This window comes from Arachis hypogaea, chromosome 8, assembly GCF_003086295.3.
Source record: "Arachis hypogaea cultivar Tifrunner chromosome 8, arahy.Tifrunner.gnm2.J5K5, whole genome shotgun sequence".
NCBI lineage: Eukaryota > Viridiplantae > Streptophyta > Magnoliopsida > Fabales > Fabaceae > Arachis > Arachis hypogaea.
The window spans coordinates 12,783,937-12,790,334 of NC_092043.1; the positions used below are offsets into that span (position 1 = coordinate 12,783,937).

The 6,398-nt window shown below is 33.5% G+C and overlaps 1 long non-coding RNA gene across 1 annotated transcript; it reads left to right on the plus strand.

Annotated features, from left to right (window-relative positions):
• Positions 1-3,464: 3,464 nt before the first annotated feature.
• On the plus strand, positions 3,465-5,115 carry LOC140174580 (uncharacterized). The gene is made up of 3 exons (XR_011864313.1): positions 3,465-3,621; positions 3,719-3,780; positions 4,725-5,115. It is a non-coding gene; the product is annotated as an uncharacterized lncRNA (long non-coding RNA).
• Positions 5,116-6,398: the final 1,283 nt, after the last annotated feature.

Here is a 6,398-nt window from a genome sequence, read left to right on the forward strand (position 1 = left end):
GGGATTAATTTAATGTAATTTTATCGAATTTAAAATTAAATAAAGTCTCAAAAATATATTCGATTAATTTTTAGAGTCGAATTTAGTTTAACAAGAATTCAATCTCATTTTATCTATATACATTTTAGAGAGATTAAAAATATATATATTTTAAATTAATTTTAATATTATATTATATTTATTATAAATTTAGAGTATATATTTATTTTGATTTTCAACAAATTTTAAACTAGATACTTTAGTCATCAACTAAAATTAATTATTTGATTGGTCTCTAACGATTAATTTCGTCAGTCATTTAGGTTATTGGCTCTGTCAATTCTAACAGAAAACAAAATGGTCCCTGACAACTCTAACAGGGGACAAAATGATCCTTACAACTCTAACAAAGCACAAAATGATCCCTGACCCCTTTATTCGAAAACGACACTGTTCTTCCCCAATTTTTATCATATCTCACATAACCCTAATATTCATATTCTCCTTCTTCACCTTCTCAGTCTTCTTTTCCATCTTTTTCTTCCTTTTTTTTAACTCCAAAATTAAGCCATGATGTAATTGCCACACGTGTCGCACCTACCTCAACATGTCATGGACCATACACTTCTTAATTTTTTGTGACTGGTACATCCACCTCCTTTGCACTTCACCCACCAGAAGCATCCACTTCCACGTCTTCGATAATATCATCTCTAACCCCGACAACGTCCACGACATTCTCAAGACCAAGTTCCACAACTACCCCAAGGGCACGCCTTTCTCCATTCTCCGGCAAGAAATATAGATTGTTGGACATTAGGGAATCATGAGAAGATTTTTCTTCGACATCATATGCAAATTCTCATTTGAAATAGACACCAAGTGCTTCATTCCTTTTTTCCCAGAATCCAAGTTGGCAGACAGATTCGATCTCGCATCCAAGCTATCAATACAATGAGCAATGTCGCCGTTGCCACTCATATGGAAATTGAACCGATTACTGAACATTGATTCGAAGAAGAAGCTGAAGAAATCGATTGGAGTGGTGGACAATGTGGTGTTATGGAAATGGTAGGGCAGAGGAGGAGGGAGATGACAACGATGCTGGTGAGTCTTAACAAATCAGGCTTGCTGTCTAGATTCATAAGATCCATCGAAGACGACAAGTAGTTGAGAGACATAGTCATTAGTTTCTTGAGCATGAATTGGTTGAGAACATGTTGAGAATTTTTTTTCTTATGAACATTAAAGTTATAGAGTGTGCATTGTGTAGCTTGAAGTTACAGTGTTAGATTGTCAGTGTTATGCGAGATATGATGGAAATTGTGAGAGAACAATATCGTTTCTGAACAGAGGAGATCAGGGACCATTTTGTCCTCTGTTAGAGTTGTCAGAGATTACTTTGTCCTCCGTTAGAGTTGATGGAATAAAGGACCTAAATGAATGACAGGGTTAATTGTTAGAGACTAATCGAATAATTAATTTTAGTTAGAGATTAAAGTGTCTGATTTGAAATTCTTTAAGAATCAAAATGGATATATACTCATAAATTTATTATTTTTTTTAATCATATTTGTTGAATTAAGAAATAAATCAAAAAAATATAAAATTAGAATTTATGAACAAATTTAAGTTCAAATATAAATATTAATTTTTTGATAACAAATATATTTTTTATAAATAACTACATTATAATTTTTTTTACATAAAATTTATCAAAATCTGTCTCCAGTCTAAATCTAATTTTAATGGATTTGAAAATAATATAATTTCGCCAGAACTAAGATCAAATAAAAATTTTTAAATTAATATAATAATTAGTTAGGACCAAATTCGAATAAAGCTAACCCGGCTTCACCGGCTGGTGTGCACTCTTATTTATTTGTTCGAACTTATTTATCAAGATTTTCTCGTATAAGGATAATACTATATTCTTGGGAGTAGCGGTGTGCAAAATACGCTTCTAGATTTATGGTTAAAGGCTTAAAGGTTAGCTATTTGACCTTGGAATGAGTAACTTTACTACTTTCTCCCAGTATCTACATCATCAACTTAGGATTTAGATCCTCTAAATTTTAGATTTTCACTCTAAAGGATAAAGTTAAATCTCTCATCATTGAATGTTTTCTCTCTCATGTTTTTTTTTGGTCCCACCTATAAAATAAATGGTGATAAATTATACTTTACTCTCTAAAATAAATTTCAAAATTTAGAGAATCCAAATCCATCAACTTAGATATCTGTACGTAAACTATAAAATATCGTTGCGATATGAAAGAGCTACATGTAAGTACATAGTGAGAATAACTAATGATTGAGAATTTGAGATGTATGCCACACAGCCACAGTATTTCTTTTTTTTTTTTGGGTGACATGCTTATTCGTAATTAAGTGATTTAATAATGAAATGACACTTGCATTTTTTTTGTACTTTTTATCATTGCCTGCGAACAGACAAAAATGGCAAGGCCCAAAAATGATTATGGTATTAGATACGCGAAAAATTGCAATGACATTTTTCTTATCATACATTATAAGGCGTAAGCATACAAACATTACATTCTTCCACACCAAAACCCTTTCCAATATCCAACAGAATTAAAAGGTAGCAGCCCATCCAATAAAATTACTTTTCTGAGGCCCAAAGGGAAAACACATTATTTTTTTTCTGGGACCCTTTTTTAATATTTGGTTAATAAACGTTCACATATTCACATCAAAGAATACTGGAATTTTTTTTTCGAATAAATATTTTAATTTGTTTATTTACCAAAATATGTAATTTAGAGTCTTATTACTTTGTGTTCACGTATCTTAAACAAAGAAAATAGATGCACATGTGACATATGTCAAAAGAAGACCTCAATGTATTTCGTTTACGATATCAATTCGTTTATAGTTTATACCGTAAACGAGATAAGGGTACAATTAACTTTGTGCAATAAAACATTAAATGAAAAAAAGTTTTCTTATCGTGTCGAGTGGCAACTGGTCCAACCAAAGACGCCATAAAAGGAGTCTTTCCTCAAACTAGTCCTTACTCTGCTGCGCCAAACCTATCAATCTACAATCATATACAACAATAACAGGTTATACATTGAGAAAATAAATGTAACTACCAAGAAAATCTATAATTAAAAAGCTAACAAATGTATACCTCATGTCCAATAGAAAGGTCGGTGTCTGCTTGTCAGGTAGGCACCATGCCGAAAATCGGTGGTGGGCACCATGCAGCTAGGCCTGGCAGCATGGACCCTATCCGCGAGTACCCAACCCGACCCAACCCGGTTGGGTAGGATTGGGCGCGGTATGGGAGTTGAACCAAGGACCTTAAGCATGTGCAAAAAATTCCTAGCCACTTAACTAAATTTATAAATTTGTAAGTTTTACTCATTTATTTTTATAAAACGTATTTTTTATTTAATGAGATATAAATACAATTTTGAACAATCTAGTGGCCTCAATCATTCAGATTATAGCCTTTATTTCACAGTCACTCTCTCTCAACGGCGCAAGAAGAACCCTCATCCTCTTCTCTCAATTCTCAAATTCAAATCTCTCTGGACTCTGATCGTGTCGCCAGCGGTGTTGTAATCTCCCCTCACTCTCGTCGCCAGCTTGTTCGCGAAGGCCTTCTATTAGGTAGTTTTTCACTATTTCTCTTGATGATGCTCATCTTCCTGCACAAAATACAGATTGTGGACATCTATCGACTTTAAATCTCTGATTCTTCATTCAGGTGATAACAACATCGGTGATCTAGTCTCTGTTGACTCATTAAACTTGTTCCCTAATCTAGTGGTAAGCTTTATACTGTGAAGTTTTATATACTTTGCATAGTGTACTTCTTAGCTATAATTATTCTGAGTATTTCAAATCATTTTGTAGCTATAATTATTCTGAGTATTTTTTGAGCATGTCTTTCATGTCTGATTGAGTTATTGTGTCTCTTGCTTTTTGTAAACATATATTTTTTTGTGTATGTTCCTCTGGAACTGCTTTCTTTACATCACATGGATGGAGTCAGATTATGAATTCATTATTTTACTCCTAAACAAAAAATGGATGGAGTCACATTTTTTTGGAGCATGTCTTTCATGTTTGATTGAGTTATTGTGTATATTCATAATTTTTTTTTTGTGTATATACTTACCCTTGAGGCTGAAATTTATTTATAAATAAAAATGAAACTAGGAAAGACAGCGACATAAATTAAAAGTTGCTCTTCTCAAAGCTTATCTAAAGTTGTGCAAGTTTGAAGACCCTTCCCAACCCCCCTTTTTTTGAAAAAATTAAAGGTTGCAAGGATCTATCCTTAACTGCACTCTATTTCTCACTAATGAATCATTTTATTTTTAGTTTTTTATTTATGTATTATCCTTTCAAGTTTACATTGAGAAAGTGACTAATCTGTCTTGTAAAACTCTTCTTTTCTTTTCACCGTAGAAAATAATTTAAAAATTTTAATGGAGAGATAACCTATATAATTCAACAATTAAAATACAATAGTATTTTTATTTGCTAAATTTTATCTCTAATGAATACTTAAACGCTTATTGTTTATCGTTTTTTTTTTGCTAAATTTTGATTATGTAATTTGATTCTATTTGAATTAGTTGTAATTTGTATATCTGTATCAAGTGTATTTAAACATGACATATATATATATATATATATATATATATATATATATATATATATATATATATATATATATATATATATATATATATATATATTTGTAGGGAATTCACTTTGAAATGCCAAGTACCAACATGGATGTAGTGGCACAAGATGTGGCTGCAGAAGAACAAAAACAAGAACTCCCGGTGGAAGTAACCGCTAATTTTGTTCCAGATGAGTCCACTTCAATTGAAAATAGCAACAAATCGAGTGTGAAAAGTGTTTATTATCAATACTTTAGTCGATTTCAAGAGGAAAAAGACTGGAAGAAAAAATGCAACCATTACAAATCTGTTCTTTGAGCCAATCCAAGAAATGGAACTACAAAATACTTTAATATTTGATGGTTATGTTGTGTATGACATACTTGTGTTATTTGTGGGATAATTTATGTTGTTTGAATACTTGTGTTATTTGAATGTTCATGGGATAACTTGTGTTATTTGATGGTTATGTTGTGTATGAGATACTTGTGTTATTTATGAGATACTTATGTCATTATAATGTTTCTTTTTGTCAACTCGCAGGTAGGGTCGGATACCCGCGGGTTGAGCGCGGGTTGGGTTAGGGTTGGGTTCAAATCCTACCTTACCCATTGCCACCCCTACATGCAGCAATGTCTGTGATGGCTCGATATTCCCGAGTAAAATGAGTGATACGTCCATGGTAGCACGACAAAACCTCAAGACAAATTGTGACACCTATCAAAGCCAGGCAACAATGGGAAGCCACCTGATGTGAATCTGATTGTTCGACTTATCTGTCATCAAGTAACCCCTAATCAACAGCAAGATGTAACACCTCGTGTACTGTCAAAGAGTGGTCGGATCTGCACCAACTGGCATATACTACACTCTGCCCCTAAGTCACGTCATCTTGATAGAAAATGACTCATTTTTCTACTCTCCTTGTTGTTGAGCATGGAGAGGGCTAGCAGTCTAGCACCGACGAGCTCTTCTATCCACTCCCATGTCGGGTGTTTGTACCATGTCTAGAAGACCCTCAAGTAGCCACCCACTGTCGTTGGTGCATAACCCAATGTGGTACGCAACATCCTGCAAAGTGATCTTGCATTCACTCCAAGACAGGTGGAAAGTGTGGGTCTTCAAACTTCAACATTGGGTGACTATGGATTATTTGATCTTCATATGATTGCAGAAGGTTCTTTTGGCATAGGAGAGGCCCAAATTCCTTAAAGATCACTAAGAAACTTGATCGAGTTGTTACTAACAGTGCTTAGTTGTCTTTTTGTTTTTGGAAGCTTACGCTGAAATTTTGAATAGGATGCATTCAGATCATTATCCAATCCTTGTCAGGTGTAAGGGCTATCCACAAGCTAAAGGCAATAGAACATTCAGCTTCCAGGCTGCTTGGTCCATTCACCCGGCTTACAAGAACATAGTGCATCATTGTTGGGTGAAAGTGAATAATTGCATTCAGAATAAGCTGGTTGAGGTGCAACGAGGTGCTCTTGATTTTAATTCCAAAATTTTTGGAAACTTATTTACAAGGAAAAGGGAATTGGAGCATCTTATTAATAATGTTCAGAATCATTGGGAAAGAGTTGATACTCTGGCTCTTATGATTAAAGAGAAAGAGTTAATTGAAGATTACAATAATATTCTGATCCAAGAAAAGTTTTTGTGGTTTCAGAAGTCAAGGGAGCACTGGATGAGGTTTGGAGATAGGAAAACTAAATTTTTTCATCTTCAAACTTTGATTCATAGAAAACATAA